Consider the following 23,636-nt stretch of genomic DNA (forward strand, 5'->3'; position numbering starts at 1 on the left):
CAGCTAGCATCCACAGCCTCCTCGGAGCACCCTGGTCTTGTCTGCACATGCGCTTCTGCTCTGGGCTGGCACCCATGCATTTTTCTCACTCATTTTTCCTTTGGATCTCCAATAGGAACGAGCAGTCTATCTTCTGACATGCCTCCAATCCACCACATTCTGGCCCATTTAGGCGTCTGAGCTCACAGTTGTGCATTAAATGTCTCCTGTCCTGTGGCAGCAGCGAGAGGGCAGCGGCATTCGTTCGGCATCTGTTACTCAGCGTTCCCAGTACTTTCGCCTCCCGTCTCCTGGACCCCCGCGGCCCTGCAGGGGTGCAGTGAATACCCCTTCTCGCAGGGGACTGTGCAGCTGCACGCAAAGCTTTCCCAGCAGCCCTGAGCCAGCCCAGGGCAGAGATGGGAGCCCTGTTTTCTCAGGGCAAAGTACACCTAATGATTTTGCTTTTGAAGACGGCTGGCTTTTTGCACCAGTTTTAAACTCGTAAGGCATTGAGATGAGAGGGTTCTGTCTTCTTGGCAACATTTTCCTCTAAGCTTCTAGTCTGTTCTGCTTCCCTGGGCATGCCCTACTGCTTGATGGAGAATTGTTAGGTAGTGTTCTATTTCAATAAGATAAGTTGCCTTATTATCTCAGATCCCAAATTCCCTGTGGCTGCTGCCCATGTGTCTAAGATAATGCAAACAATGCTCCTGTTCTCAGAGGCTGAGTGTTTCTACAAACTTTTCTTTTTTCTTTTTTTCATGAAAACCAGAGTCAGTTTTCTCAGGTTGGGGGAACTGCGGCCTTTCTCGTCCAAGGTCTGCACTGGCAACCTAGGGGGCAGAACAGATAAGGACGTTCAGCCCAGTCCTTAAGACTCTGGTTCTCTGGTTAAGATATCTGCATCCCCACCAGCTGTCAGAGAAATGCAGATAAAAACCACAGTGAGGCCGGCGCAGCGGTTCACTAGGCTAATCCGCCTTGCGGTGCCGGCACACCGGGTTCTAGTCCCAGTCGGGGTGCCGGATTCTGTCCCGGTTGCCCCTCTTCCAGGCCAGCTCTCTGCTGTGGCCAGGGAGTGCAGTGGAGGATGGCCCAAGTGCTTGGGCCCTGCACCCCATGGGAGACCAGGAGAAGCACCTGGCTCCTGGCTTCGGATCAGCGCGATGAGCTGGCCGCAGCGCTCTGGCTGCGGCGGCCATTGGAGGGTGAACCAACGGCAAAAAGGAAGACCTTTCTCTCTGTCTCTCTCTCTCTTTCACTGTCCACTCTGCCTGTCAAAAAAAAAACAAAAAAACAAAAAACAAACAAAACACACACACACACACACACACAGTGAGGTATCAGCTCACTCAGGTTAGAATCACTATCACCCAAAAATCAAAAAACAAATGCTGGTGAGGATGCGGAGAAAAATCCATTGTTGGAGGGAAGGTAAACTAGTGCGACCACTGTGGAAGACAGTTTGGAGATACCTCAGAAATCTGAACATAGACTTGCCACATGACCCAGCCATCCCACTCCTGGGAATTTACCCAAGGAAAAGAAATCAGCACACGGAGAGTTACCTGGTTATCTGCACCCCCATGTTTTTTGCAGCTCAGTTCACACTAGCTAAGATATGGGATCAACCCAGATGTCCATCAGTGGGGTCACTGGATAAAGAAAATGTGGGAGCTAGAGTGCTGTGGAACAGTGGGCTAAGCCCCTGCCTGTGGCACTGACATCCCATATGGGTGCCAGTTCTAGTCCTGGCTGCTCCTCTTCTGATCCAGCTCTCTGCTATGGCCTGGGAAGGCAGTGGAGGATGGCCCAAGTGCTTGGGCCCCTTCACCCACATGGGAGACCTGGGGGAGGCTCCTTGTTCCTGGCTCTTGGGTTTGGATTGGCCCAGTTCCGGCCTTTGCAGCCATTTGGGGAGTGAACCAGCAGAGGGAAGACCTTTCTCTCTGTCTCTCCCTCTGTCTGTAACTCTGTCTCTCAAATAAATAAATAAAATCTTTAAAAAAATGTGGTATATATACATGTTGGAATACTATTCAACAATAAAAAAGAATGAAATCCTGTCTTTTGCAATAAAATGGATGCAACTGGAAGCAATTATGCTTAGTGTAATAAACCAGTCCCAGAAAAGGCAAATATCATTATGTTTTCTCTGATACATGACAGTTATCAAATACTGTATAGAATATATGTATTCTACATATGTATATATATACATATACTGTATGACAGAATATCAAAAACTGTATAGAAATGAAATGGTCATTTTGGGATGTGATTGTCGTTTTTTTAGCCCTTGGTTATACTCCTGGGGAGCTGTGGTCTTCCTACTTTTTGCTTGTTGACTATTATGGTTAATGGCGAATTAAGCCTGTGACTATGGAGTGAACTGAAATTAGGGCTTTGCAAAAACTGATGAAGAGAGGGGAGGAAGGGAGGAGGACTGGGGAAGGAGAGGGCACTGAGAGTAGTGTGGTTGTCTTCTTGGAAGTGCACCTTTGGAATGCATAAAATCTGTTCCTTTATATTAATAAAAAATTTTTTTCAGGCAGAGTTAGACAGTGAGAGAGAGAAAGACTGAGAGAAAGGTCTTCCTTCCATTGGCTCACCCCCGAAATGGCCGCTACGTCTGGCGCATTGCGCCGGTCCGAAGCCAGGAGCCAGGTGCTTCCTCCTGGTCTCCTATGTGGGTGCAGGGCCCAAGCACTTGGGCCATCCTCTACTGCCTTCCTGGGCCACAGCAGAGAGCTGGACTGGAAGAGGAGCAACCGGGACAGAATCCAGCGCCCCAACCGGGACTAGAACCCGGGCTGTTGGCGCTGCAGGCAGAGGATTAGCCTACTGAGCCGCGGCACCGGCCTAATAAAAAAATTTTTTTTAAAGATATCTGCACCTCACACTAGAGTGTCTGGGTTCAATACCCAGCTCTGGTCCCTGACTCTGGCATCTGACAAAAGTAGACCCTACGGGACAGTGGTAATATTTCCAGTAGTTGGGTTCTTGACATCCCTGTGGGAGACCTGAATTGAGTTCTTGGCTCCTGACTTCAGCCCCAGCCCAGCCCCAGCCACCGTGGCTATTTTGAGGACTGAACCAGTGGCTGATAGCTCTCTTTCTTTCTGTGTGCTGCTCAAATAAATAAAATTTTTCTAAAAAATTTTAAGTTCATGGGCTGGCGCCGCGGCTCACTAGGCTAATCCTCCGCCTAGCGGCGCCGGCACACCGGGTTCTAGTCCCAGTCGGGGCACCGGATTCTGTCCCGGTTGCCCTTCTTCCAGGCCAGCTCTCTGCTGTGGCCAGGGAGTGCAGTGGAGGATGGCCCAAGTGCTTGGGCCCTGCACCCGCATGGGAGAGCAGGATAAGCACCTGGCTCCTGGCTCCTGCCATCGGATCAGCGTGGTGCGCTGGCCGCAGCGGCCATTGGAGGGTGAACCAACGGCAAAAAGGAAGACCTTTCTCTCTGTCTCTCTCTCTCTTTCACTGTCCACTCTGCCTGTAAAAAAAAAAAAAAAAAAAAAAAAGTTCATGGAAAATGCATTTTAAAAATCAAGGCAGGCATATAGTGTAGTGGTTAAGATGCAGCCTCCCATATCAGAGTGCCTGGGGCTCAGTGCTTGCCTCCACACCCTGGCTCCAGCCTCCTGATGATGCCGACCCTGGGAGGCTGCAGGTGTGGCCCAAGTAACTGAGTTCCTGTCACTCGGGTGGGAGACTGGGTTTGAGTTCATGGCGCTGGTCTCAATGCAGCCTTGGCCACCGTGGGCATTTGGGGGAGTGACCCAGCAGATGATATTTCTCTCTCTCTCTCTCTCTCTCTCTCTCTCTGTGTGTGTGTGTGTGTCTCTGCCTTTCAAATTTGAAAAAATATTTTTAAATACCCGTATGCTCTCCTAATGCCAACTCTAACAATATTATGTGATGTCTCTGAAACACGATTTCCTTACCAGTATTCCTGTACATTCTAGCAATATTTTTAGATGATTGAATAAAAAAAATCCAACTCCCCACCTTGTGGTTTTTTTAAAAGATTTATTTATTTGTTTGAAAGTATTACACACAGAGAAAAGGAGAGGCAGAGAGAGAGAGAGAGAGAGAGAGAGACAGGTCTTCCATCTGCTGGGTCACTCCCCAATTGGCAGCAACGGCCAGAGCTGCGCAGATCCAAAACCAGGAGCCAGAGGCTTCTTCCAGGTCTCCCACGTGAGTGCAGGGACCCAAGGACTTGGGCCATCCTCTACTGCTTTCCCAGGCCACAGCAGAGAGCTGGGTCAGAAGTAGCGACCAGTGCCCATATGGGATGCCAGCACTGCAGGAGGCAGCTTTTACTCGCTACGGCCCCTTGTGGTTTTAAAATATACAGTTTTCCTGAAATATAATTTTTTCTCACAGCATGTAGTCTGAATCATTGTTGTCCTTGTGACCACTTAGGAATTTAAATTTAACTGTAGTATTCATGTAATTATATTTAATTGCTATATTCTAACAATCAGCATATAAAATCATCCCAAACACAACTGAAAGTCACAGTCATCTCCTGCAGCTGTTTTTTTTTTTTCTTTAAAGATTTATTTGTTTATTTGAAAGGAAGAGTTAGAGATGAAGAGAGAGAGAGAGAGGTCTTCCATCCACTGGTTCACTCCCCAGATGGCTACAATGGCCAGTGCTGGAACAGGACAAAGCCAGGAGCTTCTTATGGGTCTCCCATGTGGGTGCAGAGGCCACGTACTTGGGCCCTCTTCCACTGCTTTCCCAGGCACATCAGCAAGGAGCTAGATTAGAAGTGGAACAGCCGGGACTCAAACCAGCGGCCATGTGTGATGCAGGCATCACAGGTGGCGGCTTTACACGGTAAGCAACAATGCCAGCCCCTCAAGGCCCACCCTTGAAGGCTGCTGGGATACAGTTCCTGTTTATAAGAGGGCAGTTTCAGTGGTTCCCCAAGAGCCAAGCTCCCTCTGCCTTATCTTGCATACAACTCTCCAAGCTAAGTGGACTTGAGGCAAAACCTGCCTTTAAAATGAACTGAGATGTTAATCTCTCAAAACATACTTCTGTCAAAGCCATCACACGCTTACCTTAAAATACCCATGCCCTTGGCCCCAGCCAATCTTTCCTGTCAAGTTCAGGCTGTCTTTCTGAAGTCACTTGATAAGGTGGTTGCTAAAGGGTTCATCGCTAACTGCAGAGTTTCTGCTGCAATCGCCGTACGCACACGCTTCCGTGAGCCTTCTGGGGCTGAAATCTGAGCACAGGCTGAGTAGGCCTCTTCCAAAATGCTGAGGACCAGAAGGGTTTTGGCTTTCTGAGATTTCTGGGGAGTTTGGAATACAGTATTTGCATGCACATGAAAATATATCGGGATGGGACTTGAGTCTAAACACAAAATTCTTTTTTTAACCACCTTTTTTTTAAAGATTTATTTATTTATTTGAAAGTCAGAGTTACACAGGAAGAGGAGAGGCAGAAAGAAACAGAGGTTCCCCAAATGGCCGCGAAGACTGGAGCTACGCCGATCCGAAGCCAGAAGCCAGGAGCTTCTTCCAGGTCTCCCACGTGGGTGCAGGGGCCCAAGGACTTGGGCCATCTTCTACTGCTTTCCCAGGCCATAGCGGAGAGCTGGATCAGAAGTGGAGCAGCCAGGACTCGAACTGGAACCCAGATGGGATGCTGGCACTACAGGCGGTGGCTTTACCTGCTTTGCCACAGCACCAGCCTCATAAACACAAAATTCATTAATGTTTCACATATACCTCTCAGAACAGATCTTCAAAAATTCATGCAAAATGTGTATTATGATAAAACTTTACACCAAAATAAATGTACCTTTTGATTGCATTTTCTCTAACTTTAAAAAAATTAGTTTTGATTTCCCTAAATGAACTGGGAATCTTTTAAAATATGTTTATTTGTTCATTTTTATTTATTGGGGAGGCAGAATGAGAGGGAGATCTTCCATCAGCTGGTTCATTCCCACAGATGTCCACCGTAGCCAAGGCTGGGCCATGCTGAAGCCAGGAGCTCCATCTGTGTCTCCCATGTGAGTGGCAGGAACTCCAGTGCATGGGCCTTCATCTGCTGTCTCCCAGGCTCATCAGCAATAAGCTGGGTCAGGGGGCTGGACTTGATCTCAGGCATTCCAATATGGGATGTGGGCGTCCCCAGCAGCGGCTTAACCTGCTGTGCCACAGTGCCACCCCAACTTTTGAAGTACTCTCATATACATAGTCTACAGACAACGTCATACGATGTTTTTAGGGCACCTGCATTCTGATGGCAACTCACCAGGTGTGGAATTTTCCACTTGCAACATTGTGTTGGGACTCAAAAAGTTCCCTAGGGCTAGAGCATTTCAGATTTTGGAGTTTTAGATTATGTATCCTCAACCTGAGTTATCATCAGGTACAGAGGGGCTGAGAGTCAGGAAGCCTGGGGGAAACAGAACTGAAGGCTATGAAGCCTCCGCTTCGGCGAGATCGTGGCCTGGCTGTTTTTAATCCTCCCAGAACAGCAGACACTGGGCCCAGTCCCAGGATGACTCAGTATCCTCCGTGTCTTACTTCAAGACTTACCTTCTCTCGCCGAGGGACCTCTAAGTTCCTGGGAAAGTCTCTGTGACACAGCAGGCGCTTTTCCCAGTTAGAGAGCAAATGGCGAGTCGTGTGTGTGAAGGATGAACCCGTGGGCAGCATATGCTGTGTGGACACTCGGGATGATGTGTGTTAGGGGCCAGGGGCAGGTGGGACCCATACACCCCCAGGAGGCATGAGGTCACTCCAATCCCACCGACTGAAGTTGGAAAGGGTTCATGGACGATGCTGGCTTTGTATGCATGGCCACGGCGCTTGCTCTTGACATCTCAAGTAGGGGGCTGTGGGTCTGGGATGCTCTCCCAGCCGCTCGCGGCTCCCATCAGGAATACCCTTCACATCTTATTAGACCTGCCTGCCGCCATCTGGAGCCTGTCGACCTTGATCCCGAGTGTGTGGGAGAGGGCAGGGGAGCCCCGCGATGCTGCTCTCGGCAAAGAAGCAGGCCTGTCCGTGTCCCCAGAGTAGAGGGGTTAAGAGCTTGGACTTTAACTGCAGCTGGCCTGCATTCAAGTCCCAGCTCCGCTGTGTCGTTTTTGGCAGATCATTCCACTGCTATGTGCTGCAACTTCCTCGCTCATTAAATGGAGTCATCAAAGCTGATTTCAAGAGTTTCAATGAGGCTGGAGAGGGAGCGGGGGTGGGGGTGAGGGGGCGGGGACAAGCACTTAGCCAGGGCCTAGCACACAGTAAGGTTTCAGCGATGTCAACCTAGAAAAATCAGTGCAGAGAAGTCGGTCCCTGTTCCCGGAGGTGCTCCTCTCTGGTTTGTACCTTCTTTACTGCTTCTGTGTTTTCTAATTTGGAAGCCACTGGGCTGAGAATCATCAGATGTTGCAAGTGTCTTTGGAACCAGTCAAGCTCCCAACTCACTGGATTAGAACCCACTTCTGCTTTGCTGCAGAGCTGTTATTTGTCCTTGCCAGGACTCATCTCAAAAACAGGATCTCTGGGGCGGTGCTGTGGCGCAGCAGGTTAAAGCCCTGGCCTGAAGCGCCGGCATCCCATATGGGCGCCGGTTCTAGTCCCAGCTGCTCCTCTTCCAATCCAGCTCTCTACTATGGCCTGGGAAAGCAGAAGATGGCCCAAGTCCTTGGGTCCCTGCACCCACATGGGAGACCTGGAGGAAGCTCCTGGCTCCTGGCTTTGGATCGGCGCAGCTCTGGCCATTGTGGCCATCTGGGAGTGAACCAGGAAAAACAAAAACAAAAACAAAAACGAGAGCTCACAGCTCCATCAGGCAATCTTTTCTGCTGTCCTGAATTCTAGAAGGGTTTTCCTTGCATTGAACTGAAATCCGCCACTTTTACACATTCTATATCTAATTTCAAATTTCACCCTGTTTCCATTCCATTCTGTTTCCCAGAAATAAGGTCTTGAGTTAGAGACATACTCCTGATGACGTAATACATTCGGTTTTTTAAATTATTATGTCAGTCTCTCTGATAAATTTTTGAATCGTTTCCTTGTATTTTCTTTCCCCTTTTTTTTTTTTTTAATTTGACAGGCAGAGTTAGTGAGAGAGAGAGAGCAAGGGCTTCCTTCCGTTGGTTCACCTCCCCAAAATGGCCGCTATGGCTGGTGCTGCGCTGATCCGAAGCCAGGAGCCAGGTGCTTCTTCTTGGTCTCCCATGCGGGTGCAGGGGCCCAAGCACTTGGGCCATCCTCCACTGCCTTCCCAGGGCACAGGAGAGAGCTGGACTGGAACCCGGTGCCCACATGGGATGCCAGTGCCGCAGGCAGAGGATTAACCAAGTGAGCCAGGGCGCCACCCCGCCCTCCCCCCTTGCTTCTTTTCAAATCCTCTCTTTGCCTTGGACCTCTCACAGGTTAATTATACTGTGTTTTAGAAGTAGATTTAGTTTGATTGAATCTAACTGGTAACCTTTGGCCTTTCTGTACCTGGCTATTTGTGTCTTTCTCTGAGTTCAGAAAGTTTTCAACACATTTGTTAAAAAAAAGATTTATTTAGGCAGGTGCCGCAGCTCAATAGGCTAATCCTCCGCCTTGTGGCACTGGCACACCGGGTTCTAGTCCCGGTCGGGGCACCGGATTCTGTCCCGGTTGCCCCTCTTCCAGGCCAGCTCTCTGCTGTGGCCCGGGAGTGCAGTGGAGGATGGCCCAAGTGCTTGGGCCCTGCACCCCATGGGAGACCAGGAGAAGCACCTGGCTCCTGCCTTCGGATCAGCGCGGTGCGCCGGCCTCGGCGGCCATTGGAGGGTGAACCAATGGCAAAAGGAAGACCTTTCTCTCTGTCTCTCTCTCTTTCACTGTCCACTCTGCCTGTAAAAAAATAAATAAATAAATAAAATTAAAAAAAGATTTATTTATTTGTTTGAAAGACAGAGTACCAGAAAGAGAGAGAGAGAGATCCATTTGCTGGATTTGCTGGTTGACTCCTTGAGGACTGGGCCAGACTGAAGCCAGGAGACTGGAACTCCATTCGAGTCTCCCACGTGGGTGGCAGGGGCCCATGCACGCGGGGCCGTCTTCTGCTGCTTTCCTGGACACATGAGCAGGGCGCTGGATCAGAAGTGCAGCAGCTGGGACTCAAAGTGGCACTCCTATGGGGCGCTGGCCTCACGGGCAGTGGCTTAATCTGCAGCACCACAATCTGGCCCCTCGGCACATATTCCTTACCTAAGTCCCTGGCTGTCGTTCTCTACTCCCTCTTGAACGCCAGTAACTTGAACATCTGCTCTTTATGTGCTGTTCAATAAATCCTGTAGTCTTTCTTTTTTCCTTTTCATTCTTTTTTCTCTGCTGATGGTATGTTTTCAAGCAGCCTGTCCTCAAGCCCTCTGATTTTTATTTCAGCTTGATCAGTTCTCGTTGATCTCCAATTTATTTTTATAAACTTCATTGTATTTTTCAGTTCCAGGATTTGTTTGATTTTTAAAGTGTTATTTGAATCTCTTTGTTAAATTTCTTTGAGAAATTTCTGAATTATTTCTCTCCCTGATGACATACTTTGAACCCAGGATACAACTATACCCAAAACTACGACACCTTGAACACCCCACTTACACAGGTTTAAGTTAAGCTTATCCCTTTCCTGTGTCAAGCTGGTTTGAGCTTGTTTTCTGTCACCTGCAACCAAAGCTACCATGGCTTACAGACAGAAGGTTCCCCCCACTCACAGGGCTTGTTCGGGCAGTCCCTTCGCTTAGCAGCCCTCTTATGGATGGTCAGCATTTTGTCATTGTTGGCATAAAAAGGGGCTACTCATTCTTTGTGCTGCTTGAAACTCAGACAAGGGGGTGGGGGATCTGGATGTTTCTCCCTAGCAACCTCAGTGGACTGATGTGGATCAGGGTGTATTTCAACCAAACGTGAAAGACAAAGCCAAAACAACAACTCGGAGCAGGCCAGAGTACAGGGTTAGAGCCGTGTTAGGCGTGGAGGTTCTGGCATCGAGGCTCGCAGCAGAATACAAGAGGACCCTGCTACCTCTCAAAGAGGCGGGCCTGGAGTCCTGGCCCCCTCAGAAGAAATTCAGTCCTTCAGAGACAAAGCTTTAAGAAAAACTCAGGGGAGTGACTTAGTGTTCGTAACTTGTATTTCATCAAATGAATTTTTACAAAATGCACAGTGTGAAAAGTATGACAAAGTTTTTGTAAGAATTCATGATACAAACACTCATTAAATTAGTCTGTAAAGGCTCCGTAACAGAGGACCAGAGAGTAGGTGGCGTAAACAACAGAAGTTTGTTGTGTCATTATCCTGGAGCCTAGAAGTCCAAGGTCAAGTTGTCAGCAGTTCCCCTGAGATCTGCCTCCTTTTCTCCATATATTTACCTGGTCTTCCCTCTGTGTGTGTCTGTCCTAATCTCTTCTTCTCATAAGGACTTCCGTCTACTGGGTTAGGAACCACCCTAATGGCCTTATTTAACCTTAGTTTTCTCTCCAAAAAAGCTGTCTCCAAATAGTTACATTCTGAGATACTGTGGGTTAGGACTTCAACATACCAATGTTGGAGAGGCATAATCCAGCCTGTAACACTCACCAACAATGAGTTTCTGGATGCCCCAACCATCAATCATGCAATGTTTAAGAAATTTAGACTGCTTGAGCACCTCCATTTCTCTTAGGCATAAGCTAACCAGGATCTCTGGATCAGTCTTGTAGAATATCATTGCTTCATCAGGAAAGAGTAAAACAAAGGAAAATAATGAGCTTCTTGTTGGAGAAGTGGCCCCCGGTGTGTTTGCTGAGAGAAAGAGAAGATTGTCCTGTCTCCAACCAGGCTCACTTACTGAGATACCAATGGAATTCTAGAACTCTTTCCCAGCATGGCACTCATACTTCTAAGGGACCAGAGATGGATGAGAAAGATCATTGATTCAGCTGGATCACTCTTTCTTAATAAAGGACCCTCTTCAAGGGGCCTGTTAAAGTGAATTCTGTTCTAGGCACATTCACGTTTGAAAAACACTAAGGTGGAAGAATAAGGAAAGAAAGGGCATATGGCCTATCTTTGATCTTTTGCAGCAACTTGCAGATCTGGCCAACTGCCCAGATTAAAAATAACATCAGCATACATTGCATATAACACAATAGATTAATTTTACTGGAAAACTGCAGTGAAAAAATCAAATTAGATTGAAGGGCAACTGAAATATTTTAATTGTGCCATAGGAGATGCCTATTTAAAGTAGTCTTGTATTGGATCTTTGTTTTTTAAGCCAACTAACTGCCACTATATGTTGGCCAAAGGCATTCTGAGCTTCATGTTAAAACAACACAGCCCAGAGGAGCAGGAGGAGAACAATGAACTGAGCTGTGTTAGATCTAAGCTGGCCCTTGTCTGTCTGTCTTTCAGGGAACACTCAGCAGACCTTTGTTTTGTCCTGGCAATACCTGGAGCTCATTCCCACCTTGGGGAATTTGACTTGCTGCCCCTCTGCTTGGAATCCCTTTTGCTCATGTCTTTTTGTGGCTTACTCATTTTCATCACCAAGATCGCAATCCAAATGCCGTAAATCCCTGGTGATCATTCCCCACACTCCCCTTTAATCCTGTCTCTTTGTCAGTGATCTTCAAAGATGGTCCCAGGACCAGCAGCATAACCCAGCCTGGGAGCTTGTTAGAAATGCAACTTCCACAGCCTCATCCAGACCTACAGCATCAGGATCTCTGAGAGGGAGGCCCACCCCTGGAGGTGAACCCATGCATGTTCCAATTTGAATGTCGGAGTTCTATTCCATTCTCTGAATACTTTCTCCCTAGCTCCCATCACTCTCAGAAATGACTTGATTTATGTGTTCATTTCTTGCCCACCTCTTCTTGCTAGAAACAAAGTCTCCTAATGAGGGTAGAGCCTCTTTTGCCTTTACCAGTGCCTGGCGCCTCGTGAGGATTTAATGAATATTGATTGGATAAAGGAACGGATGGTGAGCTGGAGAGACAAGGTGAGCAAGGTCACTGGCGTCGGATGGTTTGGGTTGAATCTCAGTTCTGCCTCCCGCCAGCTGTGTGACTGAGTTCCTTGGGCTTCCTCACACTTTCCTCTTCTGCGAAATGAGGCGACACATCGCTCATCCACATAAGAGTGTGCCACACATGCTTACTACATGTCCATTATTATTGTTATCAGCTAGTTCCTACCTTCTTCCTTAAAGCAAACAGAATGAAGGAGGCTTCTTGAGCATTGAGGGATCCAGGAAGAATCTGAAAGGTTTCAAGAGAGAGAAGGTGAGCAGATGGGCAGAAGGAAGTCATTTGTAGGCAATGGGACAGGGAAGACGGAGGGCAAATCCTTGCTCTTGGGAGTTCCAGGGTCCATGGGTGAGAAGAAGCGGAGAACGTGTTGCAGGTAAATGAACTCTGGGGGGCTGAAGAGAGAGCCAGCTCCTGGAAGCCTGTAACTCTGAGAATCAGAAATGGGATACTGGGGCCGGCGCTGTGGCTCACTTGGTTAATCCTCCACTTGCGGTGCTGGTATCCCATATGGACGCCAGGTTCTAGTCCCGGTTGGAGTGCCGGATTCTGTCCTGGTTGCTCCTCTTCCAGGCCAGCTCTCTGCTGTGGCCCAGGAGGGCAGTGGAGGATGGCCCAAGTGCTTGGGCCCTGCACCCGCATGAGAGACCAGGAGGAAGCACCTGGCTCCTGGCTTCGAATCAGCGCAGCTTGGGCCATAGCAGCCATTTTGGGGGTGGACCAATGGACGGAAGACCTTTCTCTCTGTCTCTCTCTAACTCTATCTGTAAAAAGAAAGAAGAAGAAAGAAAGAAAGAAAGAAAGAAAGAAAGAAAGAAAGAAAGAAAGAAAGAAAGAAAGAAAGAAAGAAAGAAAGAAAGAAAGAAAGAAATGGGACACTGAGACTGGGAGTTCTGAAGGGCGCACTGTCCCATTGTCCTCATCTCCCAGGTGAATTTCTTCCTCCCTGAGCAGGCACAAGATTCTGTTGTGTCTTCCTTGTATTGTTGATGCTCACAGCCCAGTGAAGAGATGTGACTACCTACCACTTTCGGTGCCATGTCCCACCTGCGTGGGACAGGTGAGTGAGAGAGGTCTCAGCTCAGGGCTGATGTCCTTTATTTTATTTTATTTTTTTTTTGACAGGCAGAGTGGACAGTGAGAGAGAGAGACAGAGAGAAAGGTCTTCCTTTGCCGTTGGTTCACCCTCCAATGGCCGCCGCGGCCGGCACTCTGCGGCCGGCGCACCGCGCTGATCCGATGGCAGGAGCCAGGAGCCAGGTGCTTATCCTGGTCTCCCATGGGGTGCAGGGCCCAAGCACCTGGGCCATCCTCCACTGCACTCCCTGGCCACAGCAGAGGGCTGGCCTGGAAGAGGGGCAACCGGGACAGAATCCGGCGCCCCAACCGGGACTAGAACCCGGTGTGCCGGCGCCGCTAGGCGGAGGATTAGCCTAGTGAGCCGCGGCGCCGGCCATGATGTCCTTTAAAGAAGCCTTTTCAACTGTACTTCTGCATGGCAACCAGAGGACTAGATGAGTAGAGAGCTTCACCCAAGTGCCCAGGTTTCTCCATAGCTTCAAGTTTATCTCCATGTCTGTAGAAAATTGGCATTACATAAACAACAGCTCCCTTTCGTTCTAAATTCCAAGGCTAATGCAGTATGTCTTAGCAAATCCCCTGGTAATGTGTCTTAATTTAATAAAACTCTGCAGAACAGAAAAATACCCACATCCAGAGATAAGCTGAGCACTGGCTGCTTGCATTATTAAAGATTTCATTTTCCCAGCCAGCGCCGCGGCTCAATAGGCTAATCCTCCACCTTGCGGCACCAGCACACCGGGTTCTAGTCCCAGTCGGGGCGCCGGATTCTGTCCCGGTTGCCCCTCTTCCAGGCCAGCTCTCTGCTGTGGCCAGGAAGTACAGTGGAGGATGGCCCAAGTGCTTGGGCCCTGCACCCGCATGGGAGACCAGGAGAAGCACCTTGCTCCTGGCTTTGGATCAGCGTGGTGTGCCGGCAGCAGCGCACCGGCTGCGGCGGCCATTGGAGGGTGAACCAATGGCAAAAAGGAAGATCTTTCTCCCTGTCTCTCTCTCTCACTGTCCACTCTGCCTGTCAAAAAAAAAAAAAAAAAATTAAAAAAAAAAAAGATTTCATTTTCCCAAAAAGGATTCAAAGCAGTGCACCTTTAAATAGGCTTCCCTGGCCTGTGTACGTAAAATGCATTTTGTAAAAACGCAATCTAGATAGAATTATTAGGAATATGTTGCATACAAAGAATTTTCAGAAAGTTCATGGAAATGTATATCATAAAAAACTATGCATGCATTTCAAATTTTTTGCACCAAAATGAACTTGCCTTTTAATTTTTTAAAGAATATTTATTGTATTTATTCAAAAGGCAGAGCAACAAAGAAAGAGGGGGAGAGAGAGAGAAAAAAAGAAAATCTTCCATTCACTGGTTCACTCCCCAAATGGCCGCAATAGCTGGAACTGGTCAGGCTGAAGCCAGGAGCCTAGAACTCCAACCATGTCTCCTACATGAGTGGCAGGGGCCCAAGCATTACAGGGAGCTGGATCAAAAATGGAGCAGCCAGAACTAGAACCAGCACTTGGATATGGAAGACCAGAATCTCAAGTGGCAGCTTAAGCCCTTGCACCACAATGCCAACCTCTTATCTTTTAATTTCACTTTTTTCCACAAACTTATGGAAATGTCTTCATGTATTAGGTGTTGCACATAAAGAGAGGTCCAGGAGAAGCAGCCTGCATCCTGGCCTTCGTGGAAGGATTCCCATGGCAAGCAAAGGAGAGACTCCCTCCTGCTATCCCTGGCTTCCTCTCCAATCCCAGCTCTCTCTGGGGTTGGAGTTCTTGGTGACGGAGGTCAATCACCCCCACGTTGTCTCTGAGGACAAATCCCAGCATCTCTGAAATCCCAAACCTGAGCCTGCGAGGTTGCTGTTAGAGAGAGTAAACTCTTCCTCTGGTCATTGAAGTTTCTCTGGATGCTGACGTAGCTATGTGGATTAATAGCTAATAGCAGAAGAGCCCAGGCCGTTGTAGTGTGCAGGTAGCAAGCTGTCCCAGAAAAGATCCATGGAGACAAGCGATGGGGTCAGAAGGCTAAACACTGACTGTCTCTTGTCTTTTTTGCTCCTGCCAACCAGGTCAGTGATAGCCACCTCTACCTGCCTTCTGTAATTTCAGCCTTTAAGCTGTGGCTCAGATCCCACCCCACTGCTTGGAGCTGAGTGGTGTCACAGGCAACACAAGGCTCTTTCTTTGCCAGTAGGTATTCTCTGCCCTGTGCTCAGGGCTCACAAGGCTTCCAGGACCCTCTACAATACTTCAGACAAAAAAAATGTATTGGCTCCTAAACATGAAAATAAAACACTGAAATGGAAATAAATATTTAATTCTCTGCAAAATGTAACATGATACAAATGAGTCAGCTGCCACTCAACTCAAGCCTTATATGGTTACATAAAAGTAGAACAAGCCCAAAGTGACTCATGAGAAAAAAATTTATATTATAACAGAACTCCAAATTGGAATTGTAAAAATAATACAGCAAAAATGCATATGCTCTGTGGGATATAAATATGTGGTCATGGCTTTGTTCTGAAGTAGTAGGGGCCTGAGGTCTCTGCTGGTCCCCAAATGACCAGGACAGAGTTGAGCACCAAAGCCCTAGACTTGGGTTGACCTCTCTACTTAGGAACCTTGCCAGCTGAGGCCAATCAATGAAACTCATGGAACAAAATTTTCTTGCAAAATGAGTTTAAATGAGACCAAGGCCATTAAGATAATTTGGAGATGGCAAACTGACAATGAAATATTTTATTTTTATTTGTAAAGACTCCAAGGTAAATATGTAGAAGTAGAAGAAAGATGGTCTTATTTTTTTGAAGACCTGACCATCTATATTTGATTCTCTTAGTTAATGATGGTTACCAAAGAGCCAGAGAACAGGGCAAGGGATTTCTGTCATGTACCCTGAAGAAGTTATGGTGAAATAGAAAAGTAGAGAGTTTCTTTCTTAGATACCAGTTAAAATAATACGTATATAATCCTAACACTCCTGAAATGTGTCTGCAAGAAAGGCAATGATGTGAATGAAGACGTAGCAGCATAGACTGTGTAATCCAACTCCCCTATCACGTTCTGTTTGCAGAGACATCCAGTCAGTAACCCAAAGCCCATGGCGTTGTTTCCAGATCCTCCATAAGAGGACCACAGAGAGGCCCACCTCGTGTGTGCCTGGAGAGATTTCCCATCTGTATGGCCAGTGCCTCCTTTCCTGGCTGGTTCCTGCACGTGGTGGGACTGTGTGAGCTGGGGAGGAGCTTACTCTCAGTCTGTGTGGCTGTTCCGTGAGCATCGGCCAAGATCTCTGCTGGAACCCGACCTATGGCAATAACTCAGACCTGGTTACAAAGAAAATGGAGTAAAGCTCCCTGTCAGTGTTGATTTATTTGAAACAGCTTCTAATTCAGAGCAGTTCCAGTCCTGCAGCTAATTATGTCCCCTATTATCCAATAAAAAGTATTTTTAAAAATCTAAATTGTTTAAATTGGAACGTCTTATTTTTTCCTTCCAGGTCTCCCATACTTAGAAGTGTTCAGGTCTTCTGGGTTTCCCCGAGGAGCAGGAGCTTCTGAGGTTCCTGGGGTAGGCCTTTATATTGGGAATGCCGTGTTCCTGTCTCTGGCTCGTTGGTTCTTTCCGGGCAGTATCTGTTGTGATGGGTTTTGTTTACTGTCCTACTTCTGGAAGCTTCATGCATTAGAATCTCCAGGCCTTGTGCGCACCCTTTTCCCCACTTGGCAGCCCTCTTGGCCATCGAATGAGAGCTACCTACCTTGGAAGCGTCTCCCGGGCCACCTCAGACTACAGGGGTTTTCTTTCTTCTCACTTTTAGTTACTCTTCCTATCAGCCGTAGCCGACTTTCTGTTACTTTTACGGAATGCCTTGAGACCACGTCTAACAGCAAGATGCTGGTATCTGCTCAGCTCCTAGGGAGGGACATGTAGGAGGGCAAGTGGGTGCTTGCAAAGGTAGGAGGGGACACTTTCTAACAGTCCACTTTCGTGATAACCAGCACGCTCCAGTGGGAACTACATTAATCCCCCATAAGGACAGAGCTCACATGACCCCAGCCCCTGTTCCCTCCTGCCCAATTCTCAATACTGTGACACTGGCAATTAAATCTCAGTTTTGGTGGGGACAAACCATACCCAAACCACAGCACATTGCCACCACTTAGTTGAGATTTACATTCTTCACCGAGTCCAGTTCACTCTTGCCTGTGATCTCATACATGACAGATTCTGAAGACACATAGTCGAATAAGCCAGGCCTCCTGCCCTTGGGGACATCCCAAGTCCTGTTAGCGGGGGCCCAATTGGATGTTTATGGCCCAATTGGATAATCAAGAGAACGCGCACTGGATCTGGGCTACTGGGGTTGGAATCCTGAACTTAGAATGTACAAGCTGTACTGTCTTGAATAAGTGAGCTCCTCTCTCTGGCCTCACTGACCTCATGAAGAGGGTGTGGATCGTAACGGTGCCCACCTCTGAAGGTTGTGGCAAGAATGTAAAAGAAAACTGTACTTCTATGTGGTCATAAGGTCAGTGAAGATGAGCTGCCTGTGGAGAGATGCCACGGACAAGGGACCCAACCAGGGAGGAAGTTGTATACTGTGGTGGGTAGGGATGAGGTGACCTTCATCCCTTGGCCAACTGGAATGTTGTATTATTACTAAATGGTCAGGAGCCTATGTTTTGTTGGAATGAAGACAAATGGGAAGAACTGTATCTTAGATCTTGTGTTCTTGACTGTGCCGAGAACAGTTCTAGATGCTCCATTACGAATGTGAATGAATGAATGAGTATCAGGCTAAAAGACCCCTGTTGCTATGTATGTAGTATCAATACCTTGTGTTGACTCAGGTACTCATCGAATCTCCCTGTATGCGCTTAGTACGCTTTACTTTGCCCAGACTCACCTCTGGGAGCTCATCATCCACCCAACCCCATCCCTGCTGTGACCTTTGGTCCTTCAACACTCCTCTGTTCTCCAAGGGCATTTGCCTCTGACCAAGCTTATGTCTGCTTGAGTGTCTGCAATGTCAAGTATGGATACACTTGCATAGGTGACCTCCCCACCCAGGTCTTCCTGTGGGCTCACAGACCCAGTACCATTCAGACTCACTGCCACTAGGCATCCCGGCTCCTACAACAGGAGTCATTAACTTCAGTTGTTGGGGGCAGGCGTTTGACGTGGAAGTTAAGATGTCTGTGTCCCGTATCGGAGTGACTGGGTTCAGTTCCTGACACTGGCTCCTGATTTCAGCTGTTTGCTAATATAGAGTCAGGGAGGCAATGGCAGTGGTTCAAGTGGTTGGGTTTCTGCCACCCAAGTGAGAGAGCTGGATTGAGTCCCTGGCTTCTGGTTTCAGCTCCTGGTCCAGTCTCGGCTGTTGGGGACATCTGAGGAGTGAACCAGCAGGTGGGAGCCCTCTCTTGTCTCTGTTTCTCTCTGCTTTTCAAATAAAATTTTTTTTTGTTTCCAGATTTACTAAGTTTTAATACTGTTTGCCTTCTACTGAGTCCCTAAGGCTTCCTGGTACTCATTTGCTTCATTCCTTTAAAAAGTGAAATATTACAGGTATCTCCAAAAATACAGAGCTCAGTGACTTGTCAGAGAGTTAACCTTACTGTGATACATACCTGGGTCGAAAACCAGAATGTTGTCCACACCCCTGAAGTCTTTCTCATGCCTGCTTCTATCACTGTAACTCTGTCTCTTCCCTAAGGTAACCACTACTCTGAAGGTGTTGGTAGTAATTACTGTCATATCTTTTTGTGGGTTCCCATGTGAATGTGTTGTTGGTAATTCTACCTAAGAATGGATTTGCTGGGGCTGGCATTGCGGTATGATGGGTAAAGCCACCGCCTGCTATGCTAGCATTTCATATGGGTGCTGGTTCCTGTCTCTGCTGCTCCACTTCCAGTCCTGCTCCACGCTGACGGCCTGGGAAAAGCGACAGAAGACGGCCCAAGTGCTTGGGCCCTTGAGACCCACGTGGGAGACCCAGATGAAGCTCCTGGCTTTGCTGTTTCAGCTGTCTGGGGAGTGAACCAGTGGATGCAAGAGCTCTCTCTCCATCTCTCTCTGTAACTTTGACATTCAAATGACTAAATCTCTCTCTGTCTCTGTCTCTCTTCTTTTAAAGAAGAATGGATTTGCTGGGCCACAGAATGTGGGAGACAGGACCAATCTGGTTTCCACTTTTATTATGGGAATTTTCGCCACCACTGGCAGTGTGAGGGTCCAGTGTTCCATTTCTTCATTTACATTTGCTGCTGTCAGTGGAATGATATTTCACAGCTGTTTTAATTAGCACTTATTTGATTACTAATGGACAGAGCCCCATTCGAATCTGGATTACTAGATATCTTTGTTTTCAGAGTGGTAGAAGTTCTTTTGATATCTACAAGTTGGTTATATCAGTTTGCAAATATTTGTACCATCAACTGTAGTATACATTTTTTTCTAAAATATTTATGTATTTATTTGAGAGGCAGAGTTATGAGAGAGAGAGACAGAGAGCCAGAGATCCTCCATCCACTTGTTGACTCTCCAAATGGCCACAACAACTGGAACTGGGCTTGGCAGAAGCCTGGAACTCCCTTCACATCCACCATGTGACTGACAGGGACCCATATAATGTGGCCATCTTCTACTGCTTTCCCAGGTGCATTAGCAGAAAGCTGGATTGGAAGTGGAGCAGCCGGGACTTGAACCAGCACTCTGATATGGGGTGTTGACATCGTTTAACTTGCTGTGCCACAATGCCAGCCTCTCTTTTTAAAAATTTTTTTAGTTTTTATTTATTTACCTATTTGAGAGCGAGTGAGACAGAGAAATCTTCCCTGTGCTGGTTCATTCCACATGTGCCCTCAACCAGTTCAGGCTGGAACCAGCCACCTGGAAATCTTGTTCTCCCACGTGGGTGACAGGGACCCACATCACCTGCGGACTCCCAGCAGGACTTGAGCAGGGAGGTGCAATCAGAAGCAGAGCTCAGGCACTGTGAAATGGGATGCAGGCACCCTAAGCAGTGTCTTAACAATTGCACCAAACACCCATCTTTTGTCTTGCTCTTCACAAAGCCTGATGTTCTCTGCAGATACCTGTATCAGTTTTGGTCCCATCAGACCCAATCAGAAATCACCCTCTAAATAAGGAAAGTTTAATACAAAGAATCATTAAGCCAGGACAGAAAGGCAGCTATAAAGATAATACTTAGGCCGGTGCCACTACTCACTAGGCTAATCCTCCGCCTGCGGTGCCTGCACCCCGGGTTCTAGTCCCGGTTGGAGCACTGGATTCTGTCTCGGTTGCTCCTCTTCCAGTCCAGCTCTACTGTGGCCTGGGAAGGCAGTGGAGGATGGCCCAGGTCCTTGGGCCCTGCACCCGCATGGGAGACCAGGGGAAGCACCTGGCTCCTGGCTTTGGATTGGCGCAGTGTGCCGGCCGCAGCGGCCATTGGGGGGGTGAACCAATGGAAAAGGAAGACCTCTCTCTCTCTCTCTCTCTCTCTCACTGTCCACTCTGCCTGCCAAAAAAAAAAAAAAAAAAAAAGAAAAGAAAAGAAAAAAGAAAGAAAGAAAAAAAAAAGATAATACTTAAAAGATACCCTCAGGCAGAGGGAATGCACCCAAGTGGGGCTTCTTTCCCAAGGCTGGGCTTCACAACAAAGTGCTCTCCGCACTGTGGTTGGTGGGGAAGTTTGCTGGGCATAGGCAGTGGACAAGCAGGAGCCACCCCTTCAGAGGCTGGTGGGGGGGTGTTGAGATGTTAGAGCCGGGAACCTCGGGAGGGGATGGGAAGGCAGTTACTGGGCCCAGGATGAGGCTGCAAGATTGCGCCACATGCTCCAGCACACAGATGTCCCCACAGCTTCTCCTCCCTGACCCTCTGTGCAGCAAGGAACAAGAGGGCTGCGCGTTGGAACCAGGAAGGGAAGCCGCCTTGCTCCTGCAGTGTCTCTCTAGCGCCCTCTTTTGGTGCAGTTCTGTGTGCTTGGCTGTAAGGGAGACTTGCTTAAAGAATCCAGTACATCATGGAGCAGGTACTGAAGGGTGCATTCGGAGCTGAGAGGCAATACATTGATAACGGGCACAACATCCTTTATTGTCTTAAAGAAGTTCTCTTCTGTTATAGGTCGTGGAGAGTATTTTGCATAAATGGGTTTTTATCAAGATCAAATGATTTTTCTTTACATCTTTTGAGAAAGCCATATGGTTCTTCAGTGTTGTTAATGTGGTCAGGTATGTTCATCCATTACTTTTCAAAGGAATGAGTATTTTATTGTACTTTAAAAAGATACATACAATTGTAAGTTTGTGAGCAGTGTATCTGAAAATGTGAATTTTGTAGGACATTGGAAGTATTCTCTGAAAGAGAAAGAAGCAAGTATCATAGTTTGCATGAATTTATTTATTTTTTTAAAGGTCATTTTTACTCTTTTTTTATTTGAAAGGCAGAATTACAGAGAGGCAGAGGCAGAGAGAGAGGTCTTCCATCTACTGGTTCACTCCCCAAATGGCTGCAACGGCCGGAGATGGGCCCATCCAAAGCCAGGAGCCAGGTGCTTCTTCCAGGTCTCCCACGTGGGTGCAGGGGCCCAAGGACTTGGGCCATCTTCTACTGCTTTCCCAGGCCAGTAGAAGTGGATAATCCTTATTTTAAGAACAATACAGGCCTGCACAGCGGCTCACTGGGCTAATCCTAGTACCCCGGGTTCTAGTCCCAGTTGGGGCACCGGTTCTGCCCCAGTTGCTCCTCTTCCAGTCCAGCTCCCTGCTGTGGCCCAGGAAGGCAATGGAGAATGGCCCAGGTCCTTGGGCCCTGCATCCGCATGGGAGACCAGGAGGAGGCACCTGGCTCCTGGCTTCGGATCGGTGCAGTGCCGGCTGTAGCGGCCATTTGGGGGGTGAACCAACGGAAGGAAGACCTTTCTCTCTGTCTCTATCTCTCACTGTCTAACTCTGCCTGTCAAAAAATAAAAGAAAAAGAATAATACAGCAAGCTTGATATTGTTGTTTATCAGACATGCAAATGGCCATCTCTTTCCCTTCCTTTTAATTTCTTTTGCACTATAGTTGAATTCACAGACAGTAAACATGTTTCTGGTTTTGTTTTTTTTTTATTTTTACTTTGAAATCATAAATCACTATTTTTTTGATCACTATTTTAACTTCTTTTTTTTTTTGACAGGCAGAGTTAGATAGTGAGAGAGAGAGAGACAGAAAGAAAGGTCTTCCTTCCGTTGGTTCACCCCCAAAATGGCCGCTACGGCCTGAGCTACACCGATCCGAAGCCAGGAGCCAGGTGCTTCCTCCTGGTCTCCCATGTGGGTGCAGGGGCCCAAGAACCTGGGCCATCCTCCACTGCCTTCCCGGGCCACAGCAGAGAGCTGGAGCAACTGGGACTAGAACCCGGCACCCATATGGGATGCTGGAACCGCAGGCAGAGGATTAACCAAGTGAGCCATGGCGCCGGCCCCCAGATTCAACTTTATTAATTACATACATACCATAACCACTATCTACTTCAATGCTTTTATCACCCTAAAGAGGAACTTTCTACATGTTAAGCAGTCACTCAGCATTTCCCCTCTGCCCAGCAGCTCATAACACCAATGTGCTTTTGACCTATGAGCTTGCCTGTTCTACATATTTCCTATAAGTAGAACCATACAATACTTGTCCTTTTGTGCCTCCCTTATATCACTTAGCATAATGTTATCAAGATTCAACATATTGTACCATGAATTTAGAACTTTATTTCTGAAGAATTTTCTGAATAGTTCATTGTATGAGGGAACTTGAAAAGTTCATGAGAAATGGAATTAAAAGATAAGTTTGTTGCCAGCATTATGCCACTGCCTGCAATGCCAGCACTCCCCTGTACGCACCAGTTCAGCTCCCAGCTGCTCCACTTCTGATCCATCTCCTGGCTGATGCACTCAGAGAAATAGCAGAAGATAGCCCTACCACCCACAGAGACCAGGATGGAGTTATGGGCTCCTGTTTTCAGCCTGGCTCAGCCCTGGCCATTGTGGCCATTTGTGGAGATGGAAGATTTCTCTCTCCCCACCCCTGTCATTTTGTAACTCTGCTTTTCTTCTTTAAAAAAAAAAAAAGATTTATTTTTATTTATTTGAAAGAGTTACAGAGAGAGGTAGAGACAGAGAGAGAGAGGTCTTCCATCCTCTGATTCACTCTCCAGATGGCCGCAACCACCAGAGCTGCGCCAATCCGAAGCCAGGAGCCAGGAGCTTCCTCCAGGTCTCCCACGTGGGTGCAGGGGCCCAAGCAGTTAGGCCATCTTCTACTGCTTTCCTAGGCCATAGCAGAGAGCTGGATCAGAAGTGGAGCAGCCAGGATTAGAACCCATATGGGGTGCTGGCACTTCAGGCCAGGGCTTTAACCCGCCGTGCCACAGCCCCGGCCCCTGTAACTCTGCTTTTCAAATAAATAAATAAGTCTTTATTTAAAAAAAAAAAAAAGGTAAGTTTAGGGACAGGCCTAGGGGTTACGAAGCTGCTTAGAACACCTGCGTACCCTA

The sequence above is a fragment of the Oryctolagus cuniculus genome, chromosome 2 (assembly GCF_051225735.1).
Source record: "Oryctolagus cuniculus isolate XC-2025 breed Fujian yellow rabbit chromosome 2, ASM5122573v1, whole genome shotgun sequence".
Lineage (NCBI taxonomy): Eukaryota > Metazoa > Chordata > Mammalia > Lagomorpha > Leporidae > Oryctolagus > Oryctolagus cuniculus.